Source organism: Prunus mume, linkage group LG3 (assembly GCF_029339155.1).
Source record: "Prunus mume cultivar Tortuosa linkage group LG3, ASM2933915v1, whole genome shotgun sequence".
NCBI lineage: Eukaryota > Viridiplantae > Streptophyta > Magnoliopsida > Rosales > Rosaceae > Prunus > Prunus mume.
Genome location: NC_142700.1, coordinates 8,019,069 through 8,035,520, shown reverse-complemented (window position 1 = coordinate 8,035,520; position 16,452 = coordinate 8,019,069). Strand labels below are relative to the sequence as shown.

Genomic DNA, 16,452 nt, shown 5'->3' with positions numbered 1-16,452 from the left:
CATCCCCTTTGAAACAGAGCCATCGCACAACCCATCTCTGCAAACCCGAACCCCATCGCACAACCCATCTCTGCAAACCCGAACCCATCTCACAACCCATCTCTAAAACAAAGCCATCACACCCCACAGCTAACCCCAAACGCCTCACCCCGTCACAAATCACCATCGCCTCAGCCATAGCAAACATACATCACCAATCAGTCAAGTTTTCACAAATCTTTCGAAGAGCCAAGGTTTGATTTCAATTTTGATTTCTATATTTACGTTTCTAAGTGTTGATTAAGCCTAGATTTGATTTCACTTTTGAAAAGCCAAAGTCTGATTTTAATTATTGATTTCAACTTTGTGGGTGTATGGTTCGAACCTTGTTTTAAGAAACTGGATTTTAGTTTCGGTGGATTACCACTGAAATGGTAACATTGCTTCAATAGTAGTCCACCGAATGTGAACCTGATTTGTACTAAAATTAATTTTACTTTCGGTGGGTTACCATCGAAATCGTTACCTTGTTTCGGTGGTAGTCCACCGAATTTGTTTCCATTTTTCAGGAGATGCCCACCGAATGTATTTCGGTTTTTCAATGGTACTCCACCGAATATGTTTTCTTTTTTCAATGATAGTCCACCGAATTTGTTTTCGTTTTTCAGTGATCATCTACTCAATTTGTTACTGAGTGTGTACTTAATATTGTTTTTTTAGATATGAGGAGGACTCGTAGAAGTACTACTAAGGCTTCATCATCTCGACCTGATAGACAGCGTCTCATAGCCTCAACAAGGAGACAGAGCTGCTTTCCAAGATCACTTTGAGGATACTACAGAGGTTGAAGATGTAGCTCTACTCATGATAGTAATGTTGACACAGAGGTTGAAGATGTACTTGCTACTCATGATAGTAATGTTGAGGTACATGCCGAACCTACTCAGCCATCTCGAGTAGGTCTCATTGATCCATCTTTACTTACGAGTTTTAAAACTCACATAGCAGCTGTAATTTGTGTTGACGTGAGTCTCCTAATTAATCAAGGAGATTTACTTCCTTGATTAATTAAGGAATTTCAAGGAGATTTACTTCCTTGATTAATTAAGGAATTTACTTTCCTATTTTTAATATAAGTAATAAATCATTGTACAATTATGAGATACATTCCTAATTCTTTACTATATCTAATTCCTTATAAAGCTCACGTGTAAACTATTATATATACCTCCTTATGGAGAAGAATAAATTAAACCTAATACATTCAAACCATATTCATATTTTAGCATAGTATCAGAGCCAGGTTCTCTTGCGACCTGTGCTTGCGTTCTTCTTGAAATTTAAGTGCTCTTCTCCCCTCCTCTTCAAAGGGGGGAGGGGGAGTGAAAATGATATGTTTATTGACATATCCCATTACCTTGACGTATTCCCATGAAGATACTGCATATCTCTTTACTTTGACGACCCCTTCTCTTCAGGGAATAAAGGGAGTGAAGAGAAGTTGTTTTGTCTAAACCCTTATCTCAAATTTCTCATATTCAAATCCAAAAAGCCTAAATCAAATTCCTCATATTTTTTCCCCAAATCCAAATCCATCATATCTAAAGTCCTCAAATCCTTTTATCCAAAACCCTAAATCAAATTCCTCATATTTTTCCCCAAATCCAAATCCCTCAAATCTAACGTCCTCAAATCCTCTTATCCAAATCCCTAAACACATACCCTCAAATCCTATACACATACCTCTTAAATCCAATTCCTACAAGTCCTCAAATCCTCTTATCCAAATCCGTAAACACATACCCTTAAATCTTATACACATACCTCTTAAATCTAATTCCTACATTAAATTCATACATCAAATTTATCACATCACCTTCCTCACCTTCTCATATCACATCTTACTTCCGCTGCAATGTCAGGAACCCATATGATTTTGCATCTTATTGCAGACTCACAGAAGCATGCGGTCAATCCTGCTGACCTGGCTACCCAGACTCTTGCTTCTATCATCACCACCAAAGGTTCTACTTTTCATACGTCTTCCAAGACCAGATATTGCATATGCTGTGAGTGTGGTTAGTCAGTTTATGCATTCGCCCAATGTTTCTCATAGGAATGTAGTTGATCGGATCTTAAGATACTTAAAGTCAACCCTTGGGAAAGGATTAATGTTCTCAAAAAATGGAGATATTAAAGTTGTTAGATACACATATGCTGATTTGGCTGGTTCTATTACAGATAGATGCTTTACTTCAGGTTACTTTACATTCGTGGGAGGTAACCTAGTCACTTAGCAGAGTCAAAAGCAAAATGTGGTTTCTCGGTCTAGTGCAGAAACAGAGTATCGAGGAATGGCTCACGGAGTTTGTGAATTATTGTGGATCAGAAGAGTCTTAACAGAATTGGGCTTCAAGCCAGAAAAGCTAATGAAGTTGCATTGTGACAACAAGTCAGCTATTGATATTGCCCATAATCCAGTTCAACATGATTGAACCAAACATGTTGAGGTGGATAGACATTTTATCAAAGAAAAAATTGAGAAAAAGATCACCCGCCTCCATTCGTAAAATCAGAAGATCAACTTATCTTAACCAAAGCTGTTTGTGGAAGAGTATTTCATGACTCACTTACCAAGTTAGGTATTGGTGACATATATGCACCAACTTGAGGAGGAGTATTGACGTGAGGCTTCTAATTAATCAAGGAGATTTACTTCCTTGATTAATTAAGGGATTTACTTTTCTATTTTTTATATAAGTGATAAATCATTGTACAATTAGGAGATACTTTCCTAATTATTTACTGTATCTAATTCCTTATAAAACCTACATGTAAACTCTTATATATACCTCCTTATGGAGAAGAATAAATTAAACCTAATACATTCAAACCATATTCATATTTTAGCAATTTGGAATAACCAGATAAGTCGTTTTATTGTGACAATAGAAGGTAGAATATAAGTCGAAGAAATGTGGGACAATCAGGAGAACCACATGTTGGGAGAGGCGAACCAAGATGCAAGATGCATACAAGTGTCTGTCCATGCAGCCACAAACCTATCCTTAAATGGGTTAAACCAACTGGCATGTATGCAAACAACGCCAATATTCCTCCTCCGTTTCTGAACCAACCAAAGTATTCCAATCCTCATTAAATTGCTTCCATTTGTTGAGGGTCCCAAATAACTTCTTGCAGTTTGCCAACACTCCTTTGTTAATATGTCATCTACATAATAAATGTCGTGCTTTCGGAAATATAGACGTAATAGAATTTATGATTGCTAACTCTCAATCGGTGACAATAACATCAAGAAGATAATTATCATTTTTTCTTGTGCATGAGCCCATCTAAATAATGCATCTCTACCATTTGAATATCTACACATAAAACTCATGTTATTTAAAGATAAAATTTGGAACATTAATATCACGTTAATGATACTAAAAAGGATTTCAGACAAAAAAAAACTCAAAATAATTACCGAATAAGTTGTGAATTGATCACAATAGTCTATTACACATTATGTTCCCATATTGTTACCTTTAGTAGGGGCATCACCTTGTTTTTGTTCCTTCAATGGGAGTAAGATCAAAATAGCTTGCATTAAATTTGTGGTCGACAATAAGTTAATGAAAAAATAAATAAATTTCCTTTCGTTGCCACTAAAACACAAGCAAAATTTCGGTAATAAACCACTAAACAACATTCCATGTTACGGTGAATCTCCACCACATATTAATTTCATGACCGGTCAAACACAACCGAAATAGGTGCAACGTTTCGGTGGCATCCCAAATTTACCTATAGTGTTCGGTACTTCATGAAATACTAAACTTGCAGAATGTTAAAAAATAAATTCATACCTCATTCGAAACCTTTCTAACTTCAATCTCACCCTTTATGAATAAATACAAGATATTTTTTCACCAATATAAACGTATAAATCTCGTTAGAGTTGTAGGAACATGATGATTTGAGAAAAAAGTCAAACTAAGGTTGCATGAACATATGTAGGGTGTAGTGAGCAATTTTAATTTTAAATTTAAATTTTTTTGTCCTTAACGGTAATTATGTACAAGGGTAAAATAGGTTATTCATGTTTAAAATTAGTATGGGGTGCAAAGAGCAAATAATGGGGTGCCAATAAAATCTCCCAATCAAGAAAAAACAAATTAAAGCAAAAGAATAAATAAATAAATAACCTCCCAAAAATATGGCTATGGATTTTTACCCAAATTGGGCTTGACCTGCAATAGGGTGAAGGCCCAGATGAGTAGTCTTAGTGGAGTGTAGTTCTTACTAGATGATATTTTAGTTTTGGGTGATTTTATTGGCACCCCAAAATTTTCTATTTGCACCCCATATTCTCTTTACACCCCACTGAATTTTAGTAAAATTTAAAATTACTCACTACACCTTATTTTCCTTCCTAAATTGCCCTAATGAACCTCATTCCTTAACTTACCTGTGTAAACCCCACCAAAATTGTTACCTTGTTTCAATGGTAGTCCACTGAATTTGTTTCCGTTTTTCAGTAGTAATCCATCAAATCTGTTTCAATTTTTTAGTGGTAGTCCACCGAATTTGTTTCAATGATAGCCTGAATTCGTTTCTTGTTTTAGTGATCATCTACCGAACTCGTTACTAAGTTTGTACTTATATTATTTTCTAGATATGAAGAGGACTCGCATAAGTACTATTAAGGCTTCAACATCTCAACCTAATAGTGTCATGACCCGACTCCCCTAGCACGATATTGTCACGGTTTTGTTTCTGGGAGCTCACGAGCAACTTCCCAGTGGGTCACCCATCCTGGGATTGCTCTAGCCCCAACTTTAACTTCGAGTTCCTAAGAATCTTGAGCTCCCAAAAGGCCTGTGCTAGGAAGAGAAGTGCCCACACATTTAAGCACTTCACCTTTCCCTCCCCGAGCGATGTGGGATTGCTCACCGTTCTTGTTTCCTCAAGACACGGGTCTTATCCGACAACCTCAACGAGGAGACATAAAGCGGCGAGGTTAGTCACTCAAGAGAACCAACCCTAGCATGGTCCCCTATACCACTTTGAGGATACTACAGAGGTTGAAGATGTAGCTACTACTCATGATAGTAATGTTGACGCAGAGGTTGAAGATGTAACTGCTACTCATGATAGTAATGTTGAGGTAGATGTCAAGCCTACTGAGTCGTCTCGAGTAGGTCCCATTGGCAGTTTTAAAATTCACATAGCAGTTGCAATTTGGAATAACTAGGTAAATCATTTTACTATAACAATAAAAAGCAGAATATAAGTCTGGTTCATGGTAATTAACCTAAATAATTTTTTTTTGTACTTAACTAAGAACATGAGCACCTTAGGTGCATGTCAAAGGAATCTACCCTTCGTTAGAGGAATTGGTGGGCTAAGGTGTTCTCATCGAAATGCAGATAAGATTGTTGTATATACCTTTGTTGAGAGGAGGCATCCCGAAACGAACAACTTTCATCTTTTGGTGAGATGACCATCACATTGGGTGATGTGTCATCTATTTTAAGGGTGTCACTTTGTTTTTGTTCCATCAATGGGAGTAAGGTCAAAATAACTTACATTAAATTTGTGGTTGACAATAAGTTACTGAAAAAATAAATATATTTCGGTTCGTTGCCACTGAATTGTAGGTAAAAATTTGGTAGTACACCACTAAACATCTTTAAGTTAATGGTCGGTCAATCGAAATAGGTGCAATGCTTCAATGACATTCCACCGAATTTATCTATCGCATTCAGCACTGGTGTGTTGAACGTAACCGGTGACCATAATGAAATCCTAAACTTGAAAAATGCCAAAAAATAAACTCATGCCTCATTCGAAGCCTCTCTAACTTCAGTCTCACACTTCATGAATAAATACAAGATATTTTTTCACCAATATAAGCATATAAACCTTGTTAGGGTTGTAGAAACATGATGGTTTAAGAAAAAAAAAGTCTAACTAGGGTTGCAAGAACATATGTGGGGTGTAGTGAGCAAATTTAATTTTTATTTTATATGTTTTTTGTTCTTAATGATAATTATGTATAAGGGTAAAATATGTTATTCATATTTAAAATTAGTATGGGGCACAAAGAGCAAATAATGGGGTGCCAATAAAATCACACATATTTAAAACGCGTAGCCGCACCGCTACTTAGAAATAAAAGTTAAAAATAGTATAACCACACGACTATATTTTAAAACAAAAATAAAAATAGTATAGCCGTATAGCTGGTTGGCCATACCATTTTTTTTACATTTTTTTCCCAAACTTCAAAGATAACCCAATTCTTGCATCTTTTGGCCTTTCTTGAGATGAAGTTGGTTATATATAAAGGAAAATAAGATTTTTTTCATAAAACTAATAGACTAGTTTAAAAGATTGTTGTGGCTTTACTCATTAAGTAATACTAAGAGTAATTTATAAAACATAATATTCTTTCAATTTGATTTTAGAAATCGACAAGAAATTTTGAACGGTAGAGGGAAAAAAAAAAAATTAAAGTCCAACCGAACTGTATATTTAATTAGTTAGGACTTAAACTAGCGGTTAGTTCTTGTTTGATGACAAGTATTTAATTTTCCTATTGGGTTTTGGGTTAAGGTTGGCATTCATAATTCTTTTCGTTTTTCTTGGATAGCTTGTGCTAAAATATGAATGTGTTTGAATACTTTATGTTAAGTTTTATTCCTTTCCATAAGAAAGTATACATAAGAGTTTACATGAGTGCTTTACAAGGAAATAGATACAGTAATGAATTAGGATAGTATCTCCTAATTATACAATGATTTGTCAACTATATAAAATAAGAAAGTAAATCCTTTAATTAATCAAGGAAATAAATCTCCTTGATTAATTAGCATGCTCTAAAATTGCCCTAGGGTTTTTTGTAAGGCCTGAAGCCACAAAGATTGGACGTTGGATTGCGTGAATTCTAACCTTGTGCATACTAAACAGTTGTGGATATTTGAATTGAATTTTGTACATGTGAAATTTTTTGGGAAAAGAGCAATTAACAAAGGGGACTTTGGCGAATTTTCTGCAGAAATCAAACCTAAAAAAGAAATTGTGAGTCTTAGATGGGCAATTTGGTTAAGTGTGCCCGGTACCTGCAAGGTGTCGGACACACACATGGTTCAACGCAGATTCCAAAGTGGAATTTGGGTCGAGTTATGTCAAACTGAGTCTCCACCATTTGATAGAACTGTTGAAACCTGGAACTAACTTCCCTTTTAGTTTTGAGAAGGGAAACCCGAGTCATACGTGTGCAATCATCTATAAACGTGACAAACCATCAAGCTCTTGTCAGAGTGGCAATTTTAGTAGATCCCTAAACATCAGAACAAACAAGAGAAAACGGAACCAAACTCTTATTTGAACTTAATGGGAACGAGACACGATGGCTTTTAGCCAATTCACACATATCACACTGGAAGCTGGAAACATCAAGACTGGAAAATAATGATGAAAACAACTTCTTAAGAAAACCAAACGAGGCATGCCTAAGACGTTTATGCCATAACTACACTTTGTCTTTCTCCCTCTCAAAACGAGTTCCACTCGTTGTGAAAGCTTGACAAATCTTAGTCTCACTATCCAGTGGCCAGTCCAAGTAGTAGAGTTTGCCCCACCGAGTACCACAACCAATCGTCTTTCCCGTGAGGATGTCTTGAAAAACACAGTGATTTGACCAAAATGTTACAGTACACCCCATAGTAGTAGTAAGTTGTGCAACAGACAAAAAATTATGGTCTAAAGATGGAACAAGTAAAACAGAATCCAGATGTAGGGAAGTAGAGAGAGATAGAGAGCGGTCCCTAACCACAGGGAAGGGGGTACCATTAACATTAGACACCATCGACGAAGTGGATGATTTGCGACTAAGAAGTTGGCCAGGATCAAATGTCATGTGATTTGTAGCATCCGAGTCAATAATCCATACAGATTTTTGAGAGGACGTATGAAAAGCAGAACCTTTGGTGGTGGTGATAGAAGCACGAGCCCGGGTAGCCGAGTTAGCAGGATTGACTGCATGCTTCTGTGAGTATGCAATAAATGAGAGAATCGTCAGGGATCCTGACATCGTAGCGGAAGTAAGATGTGATATAAGAATGCGAGGAATTTGATTGGTGGAATGTGATTTGCGGAATATTACGTATGAATTTGATGTAGGAATTTGATAAGAGGATTTGATTTGAGAGGTATGTATATAAGATTTGAGGGTATGTGTTTATGGATTTTGATAAGAGGAATTGAATAATGAGGAATTTGATTTAGGGTTTTGGATTTGAATATGAGAAATTTAATATGAAGGTTTAGAGACAACGTAGGATCGATTACTCTGATACCATGCTAATATGAATATGGTTTGAATAATTTATGTTAAATTTTATTCTTCTCCATAAGGAGGTATATATAAGAATTTATATGAGTGTTTTACAAGAAAATAGATATAGTAATGAATTAGGATAGTATCTCCTAATTATATAATGATTTGTCAATTATATAAAATAAGAAAGTAAATCCCTTAATTAATCAAGAAAATAAATTTCTTTTTAATTAGGAGAATCATGTCAACTTCTTGAAGTTGTTTGGGTGCATGAAGCCCTGATCTTATTTGCCCGGAGTTTGATCATCTTATCTCGACCTACTTCCATGGTTAATATCTTAATATTTAACACCAAAAAACAAATGTAAAAAGAGTTTTAGTACAAAAACAAGACAGTCTCGTAAATTGTAGAAGGAAAATGAGAGAGAGAAAAAGAATTGGGGAAGGAACATATGGAGAACATGCAGAGAAGGGAAAAGAAGAAGGAAAAAAGAACAGTTAGACATGTTAGAGATGCTAAGTTGGAGTAATTGGAGTTAGTCAAATTAGGGTGATTTATTTTCATTTTTTTAATTAAGTGTAAATTGGGTTTTTATTTTGCGGATGATGTATCTAGCTTACATCCCTTAAATGAGATTTGAATGCAATGTCATATGGAGAACGAAGTAAAACATATCATGGTAGAGAAAATCATAGCATAGGATCCGGATCCGTAGAGTAAATCACACTCTTCAATCATCAAACGTAAATTAAGGTGGTGTTAATACTCATCATCATCCATTAAAATTGATGATATGTGACCTACTAATATGAATAATGCTACTCTTACTACATTTGTATACCACATTCTCATACCACCTTATGTAGCAGATGAGGTGGACAACACATCAATTAAAATTAATTTAAAGTTTTCTTATCTTTTATGATTTATTGACATTTTTTAATTGATGTGATTGTCCACTTCATCTGTCACATAAGGTGGTATGAAAATATGGGATATAAATGTGATAAGTGTAGCATTACTCTACTAATATTTATATGAAATATTTTTTCTCACTAGTTTAACCCAATATGTATTCTTGTCACAATTCTCAACACTTTATATTTGTCCATCCATAAGCATAACTATAGTTAACTATAAACTATTTTTTTTTTTTTATAAAAAAATTGTTAAAACTAATCTAACAATTAAAACATGATATACCAAAGATTATGCTGACCAGAAACACTAGTTCGAAGAACACCGTAGTCCCCCAGCTGAGCCCCTTTTTTCACCCCCGAAGCTCAGACCAGCCCGGGCCACTTTCCTGAACCCAAACCCTCCCCTTCTCTTCACTTCCCTCCTCCGTTCTCTTGCTTCGGTTCTTCTTCTTCTTCTTCAGACAATCTCACCTCAATCAGTCAGTCCATCACTCATTCTTACAGTTTCAGCTGTTCCCACCGAAGGGCTAGAAGGTATTCTTCTTTAAAACTTAAATTTTCAAATTATTATTATTATTATTTTGTTTTAGGATTTAATTTCTAGCTTCTTGTTTAGGGTGTAATTCCACATGGTTGCAGTATTTTTAGTTTAAATTCTTTTTACTTCCCATGTAAGCTCTATGTTGAGTTGTTGCGGTATTTGCTGCATTGCTGGTTAGTTGTGTTGCAGTTGTAGGTGTGAATGATATTTTTGTTAATTTTCGCTTAGGTTGCTGCAAGAGCTGTTGGTTTATTTGCTCTGCGTTGCGCTTGTTATAACACAGATTTTGTTGCTGGTGTTTTCTAGTAGCAGTTATTTACTCTGCATGGTTGCAGTTATTTAGTAGCTGTGAGATAACTAAATACCTGTTGTCTGATAGACATGATCTGGGTGTTATACTTGTGGCATCTACAGAATTGAAAGTCTGAAAATGTTCTCCTTAGTAATTTTTTTAGACCAAATTTAGTCAATTATGATAGAAAGAATATGCTCGTTTTGGAGGTTTTGCTCATTCCATATGCCTGGTGATTGAATCAGTGATCTGACCCTGATTCCAGGCACCAGGAGCAAAGCCGACCTGACTAGTAGTATGGAGGAAATAGAAACAGTGAGCAGCCATATTTTAATCCCTGCTTGGGCAAGTTTATCTATGCATTCTGGAACCTGATATTAAGAAGAAAGTATTAACTATGAGAAGATCATGTGAACATGCAAATGCCACACAAGTCCATCTTATATGTGCAGCCCATCCAGTATTTCAGTCAAAGAGACAGATAACTTGTTGGAATTTTTAAGATTAATGTAGTAAAAAATTTCCTTTCTTGATATATTTTCTTGTTTTTCAAGATTCCTGTAGTTAGAGATATGCTTTTCAAAAATAAGTTGGCAAGTGTTGGCGAAGTTGTAAGATTATTAATTGTAGAAGTTAATCAGCAACTAAGGAAGCAATACATTCCCTGTAAAGAATAAACAGAGCTAGTTCACATACTAGTGGACCTGTAACAACTGATTAGCACGGAATTGTGGGTATCATAGCTCAATCTTGAGTGTTAATATCAAACTTTTTTTGTTACAAAAAGTATATTATCAGCTGTTCCTTGTTAAATTCTCTCTCTCTCTCTCTCTCTCTCTCTCAAGTGGGAACTATGCAATCAAGTTGTCAATTCAATAATAGCTTATGTAAGAGTGAGAAAAAGAGATTCATACTGATAATGGTTGGATAAAAGCCTTGGCATCTCTAGTATAATGATGAAGATAAGTTCAAAAGTATAAAATGATTGTTGAGCGACAATAATTGGAATAAAGTGCATGTTATGTCATTACAACTCTTTGCTTTGTTTTTTATAGCCTTCTAAAATCATAAGAGAAAGGAAAAAAATTTCTTTGGCATCTGTAAATTGTTACAAATTGCAAAATTAATTATATTTATTTGGACGCTAATATGGGATTATTGATTTAAGTGAATGATGGAAAAATCCCAAGAAATCGACTTGCTCTTAACCTGCTGGCCTAATCTAGAGGTAGTATTGTAATTCAAGTATAATAATGACTTATTTTAGAGATGCTTGTTAATGTGCAATGGATAGATGATCATAATTGATTGGCTTTCCATGTTTGTCTTAATTCATGGAATGTTCCTATAGGGATAGGGCTATTATCAGGTAATTCTTTTCATGAGATGGCTCACCACTGCTTTTTCATGTTTATCTAAGTTTCTAACCGACACTGGATATCAATTTGCTCAGTTGTTCCTACATGATTTTTTCTGGTATCGGTTCAGATTAAACCAGCAAAGAAAAAGCCTGGGAAGTCCCTATCGTAAGAGTGACAGACACTCGTCTTGATCTTCAAGAGGCTGCTAAGAGACTGAAGATTGATTGGGATACAGCTGCGGAGATTGATGATGCTGAACTTAGTGATGAATCAGAAGTGCCTCCAGTTTTGCCTGGTTTCCTTGGCTTTCTCGTGATAAAATGATGTTATTGTGTTCTTGCAATTGTCAGATTAAGGAGAACCAGGAATAATAACTATTAGATATCTACTGCTGAGTATGCTTTGATTTTACATTAAATGAGATAATTTTCTCTAATTTATTATTCCTTTCAACAGAAAAGTAAAAAGGAAAAGTATATATCATCATTAGAATAATTAATCAATGTTTAGAATATGCAATACATATTATTTAGAACTAAAATACTTTGAAACCTTTACTTGATTTGACTTTAAAAAAGACAGGAGCAGCTGATCGATGTTAAACTGCCTTCTGCAAAATGATCGTGTTAGAATTCTTAGTTTCAGCATTTCATGTTTTGGATATTTTGGGAGCAAAGAAAGAAAAAAGCACAGAAGGATTGAGAGAACGTTGCTCACAGGAAAAAAATGAATAAAACTTCTGTGTATTCATATATCAGTTAGTCTGTTTTGGGTATAATCATTTTAGGCAAAGAGAAGAAAAGAGATATTCTTCCCTATACCATATTTACAATAAGCTCAAGTTCTAGCATCCTATTAGATGCTTACACATGTCACTTAAACCTATGCTAGAGATTAAAACACTTGGACTGTGATCCAAGGGTGCACAATAAAGCTGAAGAAAAAATAAACAACTAAAAGAAATAAAAAACAGAGCAGTCACAATTCCTTTAGCTTCAAAGACTCGGCTGAAGGATTACACACCAACATTCCCTTCTAATCCTTTAGCCGACTTAACACCAAGTAATTCCCTTAAGTATGCAAACCTGTCCTTAGGCAAAGCTTTAGTCAGAATATCTGCAATTTGCTCCTCAGTTCTGCAGTAGACAAGTTCTATCTCCTTGGCTTGAATTGCTTCTCGAATGAAATGAAACTTTCTGTTAATGTGCCTTGACTTCTGGTGGAAAACAGGGTTCTTTGCCATAGCAATTGCTGATGTGTTATCACACATTATCTGTGTTCCTTCAATTTGTTCTTCTCCAAAATCTTCAAGTACAAATCTCAGCCACTTTGCTTGAGAAGTAGCCTCTGCAGCACTTATATATTCTGCCTCTGCTGTAGACAAAGCAACTGTATTTTGCTTAATTGAAGCCCACGAAACACACCCGATCCCATAGTAAAACATACCCTGAGGTACTCCTCATGTCATCTGTCACGACCCGACTCTCCTAGCACGATATTGTCCGCTTTGGGCCCCCCATTTTGCCCTCACGGTTTTGTTTCTAGGAGCTCACGAGCAACTTCCCAGTGAGTCACCCATCCCGGATTGCTCTAGCCCCAACTCGCTTAACTTCGAGTTCCTAAGAACTGCCGCTGAGCTCCCAAAAGGCCTCGTGCTAGGAAGAGAAGTGCCCACATATTTAAGCACTTCACCTTTCCCTCCCCGAGCGATGTGGGATTGCTCACCGTTCTTGTTTCCCAAGACACGGGTCTTACAATCCATCCCTTGGGGCCCAGCGTCTGCACACTTCTCGGGTCGGGCTCGATACCATTTGTCACGACCCGACTCTCCTAGCACGATATTGTCCGCTTTGGGCCCCCATTCTGCCATCACGGTTTTGTTTCTAGGAGCTCACGAGCAACTTCCTAGTGAGTCACCCATCCTGGGATTGCTCTAGCCCCAACTCGCTTAACTTCGGAGTTCCTAAGAATCCGGCCGTGAGCTCCCAAAAGGCCTCGTGCTAGGAAGAGAAGTGCCCACATATTTAAGCACTTCACCTTTCCCTCCCCGAGCGATGTGGGATTGCTCACCGTTCTTGTTTCCCCAAGACACGGGTCTTACATCATCTTCACTTCCTGCCCAATCACTATCACAATAGCCAATAAAAGTAGTTTCTTTTCCTTTCTCAAATACAATTCCAAAGTCTATTGTTCCTTGAATGTATCTCAATACCCTTTTAGCAGTTCCCATGTGTTTCTTGGTGGGATTGTGCATGAATCTTGCCAAGAGGCTAGCTGCAAACATTATGTCAGGCCTAGTTGCAGTCAAGTAGAGCAAACTGCCCACAATTTGTCTATATTCTCCTTCATCTGCAGCCTCACTTCCATCATTCTTACTTAACTTCTCATTCATTGCAAGTGGTGTAGCCACTATTTTGCAATCTTTCAAACCAAATTTTTCAACCAGCTTCTGTCCATACTTCTTCTGATGCAAGAAAATCCTTTGTTTAGACTGTATCACCCCCATTCCAAGAAAATGGTGTAATATTCCCAAATCTGTCATCTCATAGTGTTCCATCATATCTCTCCTAAATTCTTCAATCATTTGAGAGCTGCTACCCGTGTATACTATGTCATCAACATATAGAGAAACAATAAGAACATCTGAACCTTCTGCCTTAGCATATAATGTTGCCTCACTTGGACTTTTCTTGAAATCAGCCTTGTTGAAATAGGCATCAATCTCGTCATACCAAGCTCTTGGTGCTTGCTTCAAACCATACAAAGCTTTGTGTAACTTGTATACCTTTGTTTCCTCATCCTTCTTTACAAATCCTTGTGGTTGTTCCACATATACTTCCTCTTTTAAAACTCCATTAAGAAAAGCAGATTTCACATCTAGTTGATACAAGCTCCATTCCTTATGTGCAGCAAGAGCAATCAAAGTCCTAATGGTGTCTAGCCTTGCCACAGGGGCAAAAGTCTCATTGTAATCAATACCGGGCTTTTGTGAGTAGCCTTTAGCCACTAAACGAGCCTTGTTTTTCTGCACAGTACCATCTAGGTTCAGTTTAGTCTTGTAGACCCACTTAACACCAATCACGGGTTTAGCAAATGGTCTCTCGACAAGTTCCCAAGTGTCATTTTTTCTATCATTTCCAGTTCAGCTTCCATTGCCTTTCTCTATGACTCATCTTGAGTTGCATCTTCATAATTTTCAGGTTCCACAATACACACATTACACTCAGCCATGATTTCACTTACACTTCTCCATTTCTTTGGTGTGTGATCAAAGAAATGAGAACTTTCACCTATGCCTTCATCTTGCAGAGTGGTATCTTCAACTATTTGAGTTTGTGTATCCAAGCTTTGACTTGGTTCAGCTCGTAATGTGACTTCTTCATTCATTTGCAGTGATGTATCCAAGCTTTGACTTGGTTCACAGCTTTGATTCTCAGTAGGCAAAGGGACTACCATCTCTTCTTCATTTGTATTTTCCCACTTCCATAAGCCATTTTCATCAAATTGCACATCTCTGGACAGAATTATCTTCCTAGTACTTGGATCAAACAGCCTATATCCCTTTTCACAGAGACCATAGCCTACAAAAATACACTTGTGACTGTTTTCTTCAAACTTATGCCTCAATGCTGAAGGAATAAGCACATGACAAGGTGATCCAAATATTTTTAAATGGGCAATTCCTGGTTTTCTGCCAGTATAAGCCTCAAATGGTGTTATCTTGTTAAGAGCCTTGGTAGGACATCTATTTAGCAAATAGACTGCTGTATTTACAGCTTCTGCCCAAAACTCATAGGGAACACCTTTCTCATGCAACATGGACTTGGCCATTTCCACTACTGTCCTGTTCTTCCTCTCGGCCACTCCATTTTGCTGTGGAGAATATGCCATAGTTAGCTGCCTTTGAATACCAGATTCCTCACAAAACTTGTTGAATTCTCCAGATAGAAACTCTCCACCCCTGTCACTTCTCAAGCCTTTTATCTTATACCCACTTTGCAGCTCAGTCATAGCTTTGAATTTTCTAAAACATTCTAATGCACTTGACTTATTTCTGATGAAGTACACCCATGACATTCTAGTAAAATCATCTGTATAACAGTAGAAAGTACATTTCCAGATAATGATTCTGTTTTCATTGGTCCACAGATGTCTGTGTGAACCAATTCCAAAGGGTTTGAAGCTCTCCAAGTGGATTCCAAAGGGAAAGAATCCCTATGCTGTTTTCCAAGCATACAACCATCACATACAACTGACTTCTGCTCCAAGTGAGGTAAGCCATGAACCATCCCTTGATTCTCAAGCAATTTTATACTTCTTTCATTTAAATGCCCTAGCCTTTTATGCCATGTCTGCAAGCAATGGGTGACACTTGCTTTTAGAACCAACTCACTCGCAGGCATCATTGTCAATGGAAAGCATCTGTTATTTGTCATCTGCACCTTCACAATCAGATTTTCTAGTGACTGATTGTCATAAACACTCACCTCATTTCCTCCAAACACAAGGTGATAGCCATGTTCCATCATTTGCCCAACACTAAGCAGATTTTCTTCAAGGCCAGGTACAAGCATTACTTCATGAATGTGCTTCTTGCCTAACTTAGTTTTTATCACCAAAATCCCTTTTCCAGCAACTGGGACCACTTCTCCAGTTCCCATCTTCACCTTAGAGCTCAAATTCCTTTGAATATTGACCAAAAGTCCCTCATCTCCTGTCATGTGGTTACTACAACCACTGTCAATATACCAAGAGTGATTTACCTTCACATCAGTTGCAGCATTACACACATAAAACAAAGTGCCACAATCTTCCTCCTGATTTGCATAATTCACTCTCTGCACATTCTTGTGTCCATAGCAATCTCTGATCATATGTCCAGGCTTCCCACAACCATGGCATTTAGGTTTTCCTTCATACCAACATTTTCCATAATGAAATCTGTCCCAATGTTTGCAGGCCATTTTGTTTCCATCGTTGGATTTCCAATTTTTCTGAGATATTTGATCTG

The 16,452-nt window shown here is 36.8% G+C and overlaps 1 long non-coding RNA gene across 1 annotated transcript; it reads left to right on the top strand.

The window, feature by feature from the left end:
• Positions 1–9,541: 9,541 nt before the first annotated feature.
• Positions 9,542–11,877, top strand: LOC148918627 (uncharacterized). The gene is made up of 2 exons (XR_016125094.1): positions 9,542–9,781; positions 11,569–11,877. It is a non-coding gene; the product is annotated as an uncharacterized LOC148918627 (long non-coding RNA).
• Positions 11,878–16,452: the final 4,575 nt, after the last annotated feature.